The following is a 14,950-nucleotide window of genomic DNA, read 5'->3' on the forward strand; positions in this document are numbered from 1 at the left end:
TCAAGCAAGAAAAAAAAAGCAAATTGCAACTTCCTATGTTAGTTTTTCATGAAGTTTTACGTTTTATACTATGTACGTGCAGAAAAAAAAATAAAACCAGTTAACAGCAGCTTTTCACCTCTCCCAGAAGGCACAGCAGTACCTCGGAAGTACAGCAGGCATAAAGATAAATGTCGCTTTCATAGTTCCAGAGCAGAATGCTGTTTCTCTATCGAAATCCGGACCATTAACGCACAGCAGGACACAAAGCTTGCAGAATGAAACTTATTGTCAGTTACTAAGATTGCATTGACATTCCGTTGCAGCAAAATTGGCTATGAGCAGACAGGTCCGATAAAAGGAATTACCTGATAAGTTCTGTCGCCTTAGCTTCACCAAGCCCATGATGGTTCGTCGCGTCACTCACACAGGTGTATTAATCTTCACTTCATCTCTCAAGGTTCTCTTTGTTCACTTCAGAACAGTCACTTTCGCACACGACTGCTCAGCTCTACTTTGCTAAAAATATGCAGCATTGCTGTTTCGCCCACACAAAGAGTCTCGAGAGCCCCAACGTGGCCGCTGCTTAGCACAGCTCGCCTCAGCCCAGAAGACCACTTGCGACGAGCACACCACAGGGACGATAACACGAGAACTGTGTAAATAATAAAAATTAGCCTTCGCCACTCAACTCATGGCACAAAAATTTATTCTCTTAATGATTTCATGATGTAAGCCGCCATAACGCCGCAGTGAGAAATTTTCGGTGGGTATCAAGACAACTAAGTTCGTATAGGCTCTCTCGGAGGCGGCAGACACGACATGCTTCAGGCGCACGCGCGCGTCCGTTTTGAGACAGGGTCATCGAAGAGCTTGCGCTGATGCGAGCGCTTTCCGCTAGCGAATGTTATGCGCCTGGAGGGCTTAATTTGCCTGGCCACAGTAGCCACCGCCAGCTCCTTGGCCGCCTCTATACTACTCGACGGAGGCCGGCTGTAGCTGCGGCTGCTGTTGCGGTTACACCGGCGGCTGCTCCTGCGACTGCTGTTGGGGCTGCTCTTGCGGCTGCTCCTGCGACTGCTCTTTCGGTTGCACTTCCGACTGCACTTGTGACTGCACTTGTGGCTGCACTTGTGCCTGCACCTCCGGCTGCACTTTCGGCTGCTCTTGAGGCTGCACTTCCGAATGAAGTTGAGACGGCAGTTGCGACTGCTCCTGCGACTGCGACTGTGACTGCTCCTGTGGCGGTACTTGCGACTGCTCCTGCGACTGCTCCTGCGACTGCGCCTGTGACTGCTCCTGCGACGGCACCTGCGTCGTTTCCTGCGGCTGTGCTTGTGACTGCACCTGCGGCGGCACCTGCGTCGTTTCCTGCGGCTGCGCTTGTGACTGCACCTGCGGCGGCACCTGCGTCGTTTCCTGCGGCTGCGCCTGTGACTGCACCTGCGGCGGCACCTGCGTCGTTTCCTGCGGCTGCGCCTGTGACTGCACCTGCGGAGGCACCTGCGACGTCTCCTGCGGCTGTGTCTGCGGCTGCACTTGCGGTTCGACTTTCGCCTGCGGCTTTTCGGTTAACGCCGGAATGGTTTTAGGCGATGTGGTGCCGGAGCACACTGTCGGGCTCAAGATCTTCGGACTAACCAGTTCCGACGCCGAGCCTGTGTTCGACACACCGTGGTACATGCTGTCGATGTCCTTTTGGTAGAACTTCTGAATCTGGATGCGTCGGATCTTGAGCGCGGCCGTCACCAGTTCCGTCTCAGGCGTCCACACCTCCTTGCACAACTTGTACTTGTGCGGAATTTCGAACTTCACGAGGCCGTCTGCGCAGAGGAAAAAAAAAACGGAGGTGGTAAAAAAGTATTTGAGCGAGGCGGTGAAAATAAGAGGCCCGTCCTATGCTCATGCTGGTCGGTAGGCATAGTTACGACCACAAGAGCGGCCTAGTGCACAGGTCGCCGCTGCTGCTTTTGCGCGTCCTGCCTAAAGCTGCGAGAGGCGGCCGAAATTGCTGTCATGGCTAGCGCCACCATCGTTAGCCCAACCTGAACTGCAAGTGTGACCACAAGCTCTCAAAGAATAATTCGCGAACCGTCAGAAACGCCTGCATGACTAACTGCAAAAAAAAAAAAAAAATAAATGGCTTTCCTTCCGTCGCCGTTATGGGCGTACAAAATGCCTTTTAGTAAGATTTCAATTAAAAAAAGAACAAGAAACACGCCACTTTCCCAGTAAAAGTTCTCCAAAGTATGATAGAAGCTGACAGTCACCGAAACCAAGGCGTATAGGAGATGTTTGTTTTTGTGTTTAATTCGCGGTGTTCATCAATGGGACACTAATAGCAATATTTAAAGAAAATTGATTAGACGCAGAAGAAAAAACAAACATAAGCCGCCGGTGAGATCCAAACCCACGACCTCCGAGTTTCGCGTCTAGTGCTCTCCCAACTGAGCTACGGCAACGGCTGTCCCAACTTCTGTTTTCAGGGGTATTACTGTGTAGTGTAACCGAACCTTGAGAGCGTTCGTACTGTGTTCGTACTGTGAGAGAGTTCGTACTACGTACTACGCCTGCCACTGTAGACGAGGGTGGCACTGGTCAACACCAACAAGGTTCGGTTGCACTACACATAAATAGCAGTAGATGGGACCGCTGTCGTCTAGCTCAGTTGGTAGAGCATCGGGCGCGAAATTCGGAGGTCGTGGGTTTGGATCCCTCCAGCGGTATATGGTTGTTTTTCTTCTTTTTTCTAATCAATTTCCTTTAAATAATTACTATCAACATCCCATTGATGAACACAGCAAATTAAACAAAAAATAAACATCACCTATGCACCTTGATTTCGGTGACCGTCAGCTTCCGTCATGTATGTTATAACCAGCCCCTTTTTTCTCTTCCCTTGCCTCCTCCAAAGTAAGGTCATTAGTAGTAAAGCTTATTAGCAATGATTTTAGACTTGAGAGCAAACATTTATTTTCCGACCCTATTCCAGGTCGCCGTCTCTATTTTCCGCACTCAAAACGTGAGCAAAAGCGTGCAATGCAAAAACTTTACAGCACCACGACCAACCATGCAAGGAAAAAAATTAATAAACACAGAAAACCGTGCTGCGTGCGAAAGGGGAACACCAAATGACAAAGGACGAAGTTTCAACAATGAACCTTTCGTCCAGAGCATTGGATTTGCCGTAGGCATGGAAGCCGGATAAAACTTTTTCCAGCAGACAATGAAAGACACATCAAGTGGACGTCAGCTGATGTCGGTCATCACAACAGAGTTATCCCTATTTCCTTTTGCATCATTCCTCCTCTCGGATGCATGCGAAACACTTTCTATAAAGGTTCAACTCGTGCTAGTCAGTAACCAGATACTTGTTTACTTAAATGCGCTCCATTATGGATGTACATAGAAGGAAAGAGGCGCGTCTCTTAGCTGTTATGAACTGCGCGAACGAGATATCGACGGCGAAGGGGCAAAGACGCAAAAGGAGCGTTTGAGTGCATCTTTGCCTCTTCGCCGTCCATGTTGCGTCCGCGCAGTCCTTTCTTCGCATCTACGTATAAAGAACCAGCTAGCCGAATAAGGTCTACTGAAGTTTGCGTTCTTGCGCCTGCCGTTGCCACGATAGTAGAAATAAGCATACATACGTGGATCACATTTTATTGCCGCTTGTGCCACGAGCAACCATACACTGCTGAATAGCGGACGTATAAATAAGATCCCGACAAGGACGGACAGAGTCAGATGTTGGAGCAAGTAAGGTCGTCCCGCTCCAAAGAATCTGCATTTATGTTAATCCGACGCTAGAAAAGCCACGGTCTAAACGACACCTAGCGTCGACGAGGGCAGCGCGAGCGTCCAAATGAGGTCTCGAAGGCGCGTTCCACACACACGAAGTTGGTTCCTGTGTCTGCAGTCTCTCCTGCTGCCAACCAAGGCTCCCTGAAGACACCGCTGCGTTTGCAAGCACTTCGCCGACTGGGTCGAACGAGTTGATTCGTTCCTTGGTGGCGTGTTGACCCGACGCGCCTCTGTTCACGAACTCTACTACCGGATCTCGATTGGATAATCGCCTAAATTGGGCATCGACTGTTTAAAAAAGAAATAAATTTTCAGCTCAGCTAACAAAAAGTGCCGCGAAAGCCCATCAACTAAAATATTCGGTATTCTGGTAAAAACCACGAGTAAGCGCTCTCGCGCACGATACTTTGAGCCTGTTGAATTTCAGAATGACACTGCGGTGACGTCGCTTACGTACATCACGGACAATTACAGCAATCATGAACAGCGACAAGTACAGGATGTCGACAAAGCAATATGCAATATGTAGTGCAAAACATTCAGGGGGGCACTTTGTTGACCTAAAGTGCGGTGAGGCGAAAGCCTTTAGCGCAGTATTGCTGCTTGTGTCACTGATGTGTGCTTAATATGTTAAGCTTCTCCTCTAAGAGTGAAACGCTACAGCGTCTTGCAACGCTGCCAGGGAGTCCACAGAACGCCATCGCCCATTCGGCTCTACGCCTTGCTCGACGGTAGATTGGTTTTTCAGGAAAGGAAATGTATCTATTTCGATATCTCCGTGGACACCTGAACCTCGCCGTAAGGGAAGGGAGGAAGATGGGAGTGAACGAAGACGCCGTATTAGCTAGTCTAAGAGCACTTGCTGATGGGCTAGTTGGTTTTGGTTCATATCTGAATAGGTTTTAGGCGTAAAAAACAGACACATAGGTAGGTAACAGGACTTCCGTTACCTACTTATGTGTCTTACCTACCGCTTCGTCCTGTTACCTACTGCTTCGTCCTGTTACCTACCTATGTGTCTGTTTTTTTGCGCCTAAAAACTATTCAAGTATTAGCTAGACGCGTCTTTGTTCACTCCAAACCATCCAGCTGGCATGGCGAAGTGGTTAGTGTGCTCGTCTCGCACTCCGGAGACCCTGGTTCGATTCCCCAATTCCCGACTCGGTTTTATTTATTTATGTGGTCTGACTAGAAAGGTTAATTAGGCTAATTGGTCTTTATCATTGTTCTAATGCCATCCATCATGTCCTGTCACTCACCTGTCAAGTGATGGAACTCTCTAAAATGTTCGACACAATGTCTACGAAACGTCTAGAAACGTCTAACCATAAATGATGGTTAATGATAGTTAAGCATCCCGGCCGCGGCGGCTGGAATTTCTTTGGAGGAGAAATTCTAGAGGCCCGTGTACTGTGCGATGTCAGTGCACGTTAAAGAACCCCAGGTGGTCGAAATTTCCGGAGCCCTCCACTACGGCGTCTCTCATAGCCTCAGTCGCTTTGGGACGTTAAACCCCATAAACCATAAACCAAACCATAGTTAAGCATGACTTGCACATTTCGTGATACTAGTTAATGTATGGTTAGTGATAATTGACGTGACCTCAACTAGTACACTGATTAATTAGTGTTAGTTAAGGTACAGGCGCAGTGCACAGTTTCACATATGCCACTTCTTAACTACTACTAATTACCAATTAGTCATTTAGTCACTAAGTACAACGATATAATCATGAAATCCCTTTATATCATGTTCCGATGTCTTTCGATTGCACCCGATTAAGTATCGATTAAGTATCGATTGGCATATGCCCATATAAGGCATGCATCCGAAACGCGGACACATTTGCTAACACGTCTTGGTCACGACAGTATGAGGCATTAAAGGCTTTCGCCTTAATATGCACTAAGGCCATTGTTTTCAGCAGCCTGACGCTTTCGCGGCTTTTAATGCTTCCATGTGAAACCAACCAGCCCGAAGAACCACGCTTCGCCATGTCGCCGACAATAGTCGAAGTATAAATTAATTGTATAATTGCGCTCATGCTGCTGAAAAAAGAAAACGTTCAAGCAAGCTTGAACTCACTTTTACGACAGTGTTGCACCAAATCGCTGGTAACGGCATTGGTTAGAAGTGGGTCATCGCAGAGAACCGCCAGAGGCAGGTTGTCGGGAAGAGGGACGGACTTTGCGAGCTGCCGCAGCGCAGTCTCGTTCGGCTGGACCAGGGCTATGGCGAACGTACTGAACGGGCTGCCGTACACGCAGACGTTTTCCACCAGCGGATGTGTCTTGAGCACCGTCTCGACCTTGCCCAGAGACACGTACTCGCCGTACTGCAGCTTCACCAAGTCTTTCTTGCGGTCTGCAAAGTGCCGGCAGACAGTGCGCATGCGTCTGCGGAAAGTGGTTTCAGGCAAAATGCGCGTTCGAAAAAAACAAAAAAAAAACACGTGTAGCGTGGCGGTTATAGCGCACAATCTTTCGGAACAGAGAAAAGCCAAATTTCCTCGCTTCGTACAGGCGCAGCCCGACACAACGCAGGGTGGATATAGCGCCGGTCAAAAAAAGAATCGCACGGCACTGCCTTTATTTCGTGGTTGCATACTTAGACCACCAAAGAGTTGAGCTTTTTCGTGCATTCCATGCTCCGAAAAAACTGTGTGAACATCTGTGCCTCCATGTGCGCTATCCTGGGGCCAAATGGAATAAGAACGGAGACAAGGGAATGAGCGGGAAGATATCACTGACGCAGTTTTCGTCACTGAGTGTTTCGTATTTGTCACTTCCCGCTCTTCGTGAGTTGGAAAAAAATACTGAACCGTTATTCAGCAGCCACCGGCTGAAATCGAACATCCGTGTTTTCATTCGCAGTTTCCCGTATGTATGCAGTTCGTTCGTGACCACACATGCATTGGGCCCCAGCAACGCCATCGAGTGCAACAATTCCGACGCGTATTGTTTTGTGGCAATAAAACTTTTATTAAGCATTTCTAAACTTGGCTGAAACTTCACCTCTCCCCCGTTAAAAAAAAAAGTTCATCATAACTTTCAGTATAGAGGGAACTGGCAAAGTGCATACCGAGTAGTACAACTTCTAGCCCTTAATGGCTATCTGCGAAACAAGACAAAATTAAATATTTCTTCTTGCACCGTGGGGAAACCCATAAGCGGCTACCACACAGCAATAAAATGGCCGAAACGCGGACCTCGACGGGCAGTCGTCAGCATAAACAAATATAACTTTCTTCTTTTTCCTTTTCAGCGGAACCATCGATTCGTACACCTCCCCAAAACAAGCGTCAGTCACGGTGCTAGGCACTCTGGCTTCAGTCATGTTCATCCAGCCTTTTTCTATTCATGGCTATTAAGATGTTAAATGCTTTTCACCTGATACCTGACGCACATATATATAGACAGGAAGGTATCTGACATTGCACGATCTTTCTCGAATTTAATCGGGTACCCTGCAAAGGTAGGTACATTTACAAGACACGGTCCAACTTCCGTTATGTGCCACTCTGAAGCATTCTTTTTAATCGTGCGCGCCACAGAGCTGTATAGACAAACGCCAAAGGCATGACTTTCGTTCGACAAGAGCACTTGGCTGAGTCCAGCTACATGTGGTACGTGGGTTGTGTGTAGTCCTTTCACTGGTGGAACGAATGAGCGAAGTAAACAGAAAGCAAGACCACTGGCTGCTTGCGAGCGAGTTTAAACAATGGAACCCATGCCTAAGAGCGGCACAGTATTATTTTGTGGTGTCCTAAACGAGACGCGCCCACTCAGAGCGCCACTGTGAATCCTAACGCACCTATGATGCGGAGATGGCCCTTCGGTAGAAACTCGCCGATGTCTCCGGTGAAGAACCAGCGCATCTGCCCGTCCTCCTTGAAGCACTCCGCGGTCAGTTCCGGCCTCTTGAAGTAGCCGGCGGCCACATTTGGGCCTCCAATGACAACCTCACCCCGCGGGTACGGCTGGTCGGTCACGTGGTAGCCACCTGGAGGACGCACCAGCTAAATTTGCTTGCCGCACTGAAAAGGCTTCTGTTCATTTCCGTTTATTTGCTCGCCTTTGTCATCATCATCATCATCATCATAATCAGCCTGACTACGCCCACTGCAGGGCAAAGGCCTCTCCCATGTCTCTCGAGTTAACCCTGTCCTTTGCCAGCTGCGCCCACCGCGTCCAGGCTAACTTCTTAATCTCATCCGCGCACCTAACTTCCTGCCACTCCCTGTTTTTCTGCTACGCTTGGCTTCTCTTGGAATCCACTCCGTTATCCTTACGGACCAGCGGTTATCTAGCCTTTTCATTGCATGCCCTGCCCAAGCCCATTTCTTTCTCTTGATTTCGACTACGATGTCATTAACCTGCATTTGTTCCTTCACCCACGGCGCCCGCTTCCGATCCCTTAACGTTACACCTATCATTTTTCTTTCCATAGCTCGCTGCGTTCTCCTTAACTTAAGCTGAACCCTCTTCGTTAGCCTCCACGTTTCTGACCCATACGTGAGTATCGGTAAGTTACAGCTGTTGTATACTTTTCACTTGAAGGATATTGGTAAACTGCCATTCATGATCTGAGATAACCTGCCATATGCGCTCCACCCCATTCTTATTCTTCTAGTTATTTCCCTCTCATGATCCGGATCAGCGGTCACTACCTGCCCTAAGTAGACATATTCCCTTACTACTTCCAGCACCTCGCTACCTATTGCGAACTGCGGTTTCCTTGCTAGACTGTTGAACATTACTATGGTTCGCCTTGGAAGCTTTATTTTTTGTTGCCTCCGCAACCCTCTAAAAATCTAGGCAGAAATCTTTTTGAGCAATCGGTCATCGGTGGCTGTTGCAAGAGTCGGGTATTGAACTCGCCAGATTTTTAAGTTGTGTATTAATTAACAAAAATAGCGGAGCCAACGTAATATAATTATCTATGCCTCTGAGTTTTATTAGTACTGTTTAAAAGAAAAACATCGTCCCCACTGAACAGTTCCCTGACTAAAAGTACCCTTCTACAACCACAAATCGGCAAAACATGCTAAGACCATAGAAGAAGAAAAAACCGTTTCACCATTATACCAACGGCCCCATCAAATGAGACAGATGAATTACACTTCAGTCAATGCTCATCTTTTGCACTTTTTGGGTGTAGAGAGGCTTTGTTTCACCATAGCTTCAAACGCTTGGTGTGTTACTATGATCTCAATAATGCACGCGCGTCAAAAGCGACAGGCATGAAACTGTTCTAAGTAGAGCATTGTTGCAGTAAAACATGAGGCCCCACCCCACTAGCAGTTGCCCTTGGTAATTTGCTTTCGGTCAACTCATTATTCATGCCTAAGTGAGAGTAGGGGAATGAGTTCATGTCCTGTAATGTCATGTGCGAGGCTCATTTCCTCCTTATACATCGCGAGCGCGCAAAACAAAGTGCTGTAAGGACGGGCGTGTGGCCGCCCATTGCAGGAGCATATTTAAAATATTGAGAAGGGCATATGTGCCCACAATCAGTCTACCTTATATTAGTGCCGCACATTCAGGTGGAGGTTACTTAGGCAGAAATTATGTCCAGAGGCGTGTTAAACCTGGAAAGCGCAATAAAAACAACGGACAACAGAAAGAGACAGACACACGAGCGCTTACTTCCAACTGATTTTTATTTTCATGCGAGAGCAGAATATATGTACACTTCAGATCACCTGCGCATGCGAAGAAAACTCAAACAAGATAAAATATTATCTGGCTGCACATGCAAAAGAAGAAAGATATGCAATCTCTTTCTCAGACATATCTTTCTTCTTTTGCATGTGCAGCCAGATAATATTTTATCTTGTTTGAGTTTTCTTCGCATGCGCAGGTGATCTGAAGTGTACATATATTCTGCTCTCGCATGAAAATAAAAATCAGTTGGAAGTAAGCGCTCGTGTGTCTGTCTCTTTCTGTTGTCCGTTGTTTTTATTGCGCTTTCCAGGTTTAACATGTCTAACCAACTCGCCCAAACGCAGCCATTATTGTCCAGAGGCGCCAACCAGTAATAACATTTTATTCCAAAACTTCTTCCAAGGAAAGAAGAAAGAAGTCGAAATCTCTTCACTTGAGGAGGAATTTTCGTTCATGAGAACGTTACGTTTATCCTTATGTTTCATCCTCAAAATATTCTTTCGCTGTTGTGTTACAAAAGCAGTTTGCCAGGGCCGCTTGTTTGCTTCAAGTACGAAATCTAAAACTGCCTAGCGGTCGAACATAAGAAATTTTATTGCGCATAGACGCTGAAAACAGTAAAAAAAAACATTCGGAAAAGTAGCATTTTAGCTACACAGACATACTCAAACATATCGGCCACGAATGCAGGTCGACTCCCAAAGTTAGCTTCCACCAGATGAAGAGGCATTGTTCAAAGGTAAATCAACCACTCTTTTTCGGCCTGCATCCAACGGTACATCACAGCACAAGGTTCGAGTAATACCTTGATATCTCTTTCGAAACAGGGAAATAAAACAAGCACAAGAGAAAAAAAAGCGCCTAAAATGGCAAAACGGACGACATCTGGTGCCCTAGTTTGCATTCGGTTCCTTGCACACGGCGCGCGTTGCGGCCTTATGGGCAGAAGTAATTTCACGCGTTTCCACTTAGTTCTTTTATTTTGGGGCACGAGCTCAATGCTGCCGCCAAATGACTCACTTGGATGAGATAGACTCCTGCCTATCGCCACAAGACCAAAGAAGAGAGAGAGTTCACAAAGCTGAGTGTCAATACAATCACCAAGTGCGTCCGACAGTTCGTGCTTGATGCCAGCTACGGGCGGACGGACCTTCTTTGTTCACCAATGTGAATCGACCGTGCTTGATAATGAATTTATAAGGAGTAAACATAGTGTGGAATTTACCTAGTCAATACCTCAGTGTACCTCAGTGTAGTCAATACCTCAGTGTATTGATGTAACCTTATTCTGGCAATTGTTTTATCTGCTCACTCACCCTACACAATGCCCACAGAGGCCCATAGGGCACCTGAATAAATAGTTATTTGAACCTGCCTCGTTGTGGAAACTTTTCCGAGAAAAACAGAAGTCCGGCCTGCATTAGGGTTAGATACGCTGCAAGATATTAATAAAAGGAGTAGTAGTTGCAGGGGATGCAGATGTGTTGAAGCATGGATCATTATGTCCATATGCAATAAAAAAATTCACCTTGAAGTATCTTGCCTGTTCGCGCAATATAAAAGTTGCTGTTTCATTACCGCAAGCGAGCATACCAGCCCCGCTTGAGAAGCTGAGAGGCTTGAAATGAATTGGAAGGTCTCGAAAGAAAGAGAAAGGAGTCTACATGTCTGAGCGCAAGGCCAGAGCAGGAGCAGTTAAATCAGGTGCAAGTGAGAACTCCTAATCTTCACATGTAGCGGAAATAGACACCATCACGACTGCGTGTACACTGTTGCAAACAAAAACAGCAGTCCACGTAGCGAACTCAGATTAGTTACTATAGCTCCACCTGAAAACGGGCATTCTATCTTGGGAATGTCCACGAGGTAGTGTACTAGTAGTTACTGCCGCAAAGACTTCTTCGACGAATGGCACCGCGACCTTTCTGCAGGCACATTCCTCGTGTAGTATAGCGAAGTGTACAACGTTCTGTCTGTGCACACTGTGATATTTCGGGGATCTTGGAGACAGGGCAAAAGCTTAAACCAACACTGTTTTGCGGCTTGTAGTTTATTTTCCGTATAACAGATATTCACAGACTTATTTCACGCTCCAGATCCCCGTGTGTCCCTCTTCAAATCATAATCCCATGCCAAAAGCACAATGCTTTTGGCATGTGCTTATGCCATGCCAAAAGCACATGGCATAAGCTTTTGGCATGGCATGGCTTTTGGGTCTACAGAAATAAAGAAATGAGTCATTTAATGAGTGGGATGGTACTGGAAGGCTTCCATGTGACACTCATTGCAAAATTTTCAAGCGAAAGCTTTGGCAACAGTGATCTGGAGAAACTTAGGACCCACTGTGCGCACTTGTAACCACCAGCATACCCCAAAAAGCGTCTTATGCTGAAGCCGAAATTTCGGATGTCGTCGGACACCAAGCTTACCTTCGTCCCAGTCAACGAGTTTAATCTGTACCCCGTTCAGAGGAGGTCCAGCCACGCCAACAGCAAGGTCGTATTCTAAAAAACGAAACAAAACAGCGTTTCTTGCGTCAGTTTATTGGCTAATATTCCATGACAAATTTATTCTATATCGTAATAAGGAAATTCGTGATTCGTAGGTCCAAATTTTCGCGTCTCATACCAGCGAGATTTTGAGTGATAGCACAAACAGCATGCGATCGATTCATCAGATGCGCTCACTGCGCAAATTTCTGCCTGTTCCGTCGAATTTGTGCTGAAATTGCCAACGCGCAAACGGCCGCTATACTCAAGCAACGGGATCTGCTTCAACCGTTGAAATACGCTGTGTCCTATCTGCCTGCTTGCATACGTTTATTATAGATAACCCTTGCTAACTCTAAATCCCAAATAACATTTCTTCTACTGGAGCGGATTCACGTGTATTTCAACCGGCGGTAAAGCACTTTTAAACTCTTATTATTATCATCATCATCATCAGCCTGACTACACCCACTGCAGGGCAAAGGCCTCTCCCATGTCTCTCCTATTAACCCTGTCCTTTGCCAGTTGCCGCCACCGTATCCCCGCCAACTTCTTAATCTCATCCGCCCACCTAACTTTCTGCCGTCCCCTGCTACGTTTGCTTTCTCTTGGAATCCACTCCGTTACCCTTAAGGACCAGCGGTTGTCTTGCCTTCGCATTACATGCCCTGCCCAAGCCCATTTCTTCCTCCTGGTTTCAACTAAGATGTCATTAACCCGCGTTTGTTCCCTCACCCACTCCGCCCTCTTCCGATCTCTTAACGTTACACCAATCATTTTCCTTTCCATAGCTCGCTGCGTTGTTCTTAACCTAAGCTGAACCCTCTTTGTTAGCCTCCATGCTTCTGCCCCATAGGTGAGTACCGGTAGGATACAGCTGTTGTATACTTTTCTCTTCAGGGATATTGGTAAGCTATCATGATCTGAGAGAACCTGCCGTATGCGCTCCACCCCATTCTTATTCTTCTAGTTATTTCCCTCTCATGATCCGGATGATTATTAGCACTCCCTATAGCGCAATCAAAAGACACAATTAGACATTCCAGCAACGAGCATTTTTCTCTCTGCATCCGAAATTGTATTATTTTTCTATATTCGACATTTTCCCAACACAGAGCTATGTTTTCGGACAGACATTTTTGTACCCTAAACGTTAAAAAAAAAAAAATTCACAGGACGGTTACCACTGTGTAACGCGACATTCAGCGACAGCTTTTGAGGTATTTTCATTTCGCTATATATCCAGGTCAACATTTTGACATCGACATGCATGTATGCGCAGTTATAGAGGACCGTTTTTAATTTTATTCGCATCTCGTCCTCCGGCTAGCAATCCTCTCCAGTCCACCGCTGCAGGAGCGCGGCGCCACCACCGATGAGCCTCTCGGGGGTGCGCGTTTGGGAGCATGTGCCGCAGACGGAGCGGGCCACATTCCTCCACTCTCGCCATCCTCTCCCTCCTACTTCCCGCGCAGTCATTATTTTGTTTGTATTTCTTTTTCCCTCCAGTTAGCAGTCTCGGTTTCGCGGATTTTTTATGTTCCTTGCATTTTTTTTAATAACTTATCTGTAACCGCGAGTCCACGCCTTCACTCTACCTGAAGACTGGCTAACAACCAACCCATATCCCCCTCTGCACCTACGTTTGTTGCCATTCTATGAGCATCTAAGCCCGATCTCCCAACTGTTCTGACTGTTCTGTGGTTATTTTTCTAGCTTTGGATCGCATTGGATTTAAAGCGCAGTGCTTTGTACGCAATCGTCAGCTCTGGAACCACTGCACCCCACCACACTCCTATAGTATTACTTCGTAACTATTTCATCCCCATAGAGATCTGTGTTTGATTATAGCCGCGTTCCTTTCTCCCTTCTTGAGATGCTCCGGCTCACATCCAGTGAGCGACCACATCCTCTCGGGAACATTTTTACGCGCGTATCCCCCCTTCACGCACACCGCCACGTGTTCCCACACCCTCCGCGCCTTCCCGTTTCATTCTTCCTCTTCTCTTTTCCCTCCTCGCGCACGGACGACGCCTACGCAAAATTCGGGGAACGAAAAGAGCTGATGCTGTAAAATATTGGTCCTAGAACGATTACAGTGTTGTTGGTGCATGACAAGACACCGTCACAATGAGTCAAGCGCAGCAGAGGCATTGCGGTCGCCCGTACTGTCCTGTATCGTAGCGCCCGCCGTGGTCTCAGTGAGGCCGTATCCCTGGAGCACGGGACAGTCGAGGCAGTTGCTCAGAAACTCCTGCGTGTCATCGGACAGCGGGGCCGAGCCGGACACGATGGCTTTCAGCCGGCCTCCAAAGATATTCTTCGCGTTCCGGAACACGGTTCTGCAGCCACACGAACAAATGTTCTATAAGGCGATTACCCTACTAAGCATTTCATCTTTTTCAATGCGCACTGGTGCATATAAAACAGGGATACGCTAGTCAAAATTTGCGACCGTATTTCCGCGGGCATTCCTCGTTGCCGTTCATATGCTCTAGAGATATTACACTTTGATCGAGTAGCCATCGAATTGAAAATAGGCATTGCCTACATTCGTTCGCATATAAATGTTCTTTCCCGCTTCATGTACTCACTTTCGCAAAAATAGCCACTTTTCCCTTAACTCTTCTCATGCTATCATGGGACTTATCATTCAGATGAGTATACCAATAGCGCATGTTCACGTCACGCAGATTATCGCGCTGCCGAGGAGGACTGGCGGCTACAGCGTCGCCGCTCCGTCGCCAGCCCGCTGTTTCCGCGGTCACGGCAGCCTGGTTACTTTTGGCCAAATCAGTGAATCAGTCGAGTGGCGATTTCGTGTTTCGTCATGAGACCGCGCCTAGCCTTCAGTCATTCCAGCTAACTGTTTCGACATCGACCCGAGCTGAGCGCGTAGCATCGTTACAAATGACACTTGTTGGTTTACGTAGGTTGCATCTTGAAACCAATAACGTCACTGTGCTCCGCAGGGCGTTTCGCCCACATGAGTTATTCTTATCAGACAACTATTAG

The 14,950-nt window shown here is 47.2% G+C and overlaps 1 pseudogene; it reads right to left on the minus strand.

Annotated features, from left to right (window-relative positions):
* Positions 1-954: 954 nt before the first annotated feature.
* LOC149352795 (fatty acid CoA ligase Acsl3-like) overlaps positions 955-14,950 on the minus strand; it is a 56,412-nt pseudogene continuing 42,416 nt past the window's right edge.

This window comes from Amblyomma mixtum, chromosome 3 (genome assembly GCF_055824585.1).
Source record: "Amblyomma mixtum isolate Tamu chromosome 3, ASM5582458v1, whole genome shotgun sequence".
In the NCBI taxonomy this organism is placed as follows: Eukaryota; Metazoa; Arthropoda; class Arachnida; order Ixodida; family Ixodidae; genus Amblyomma; species Amblyomma mixtum.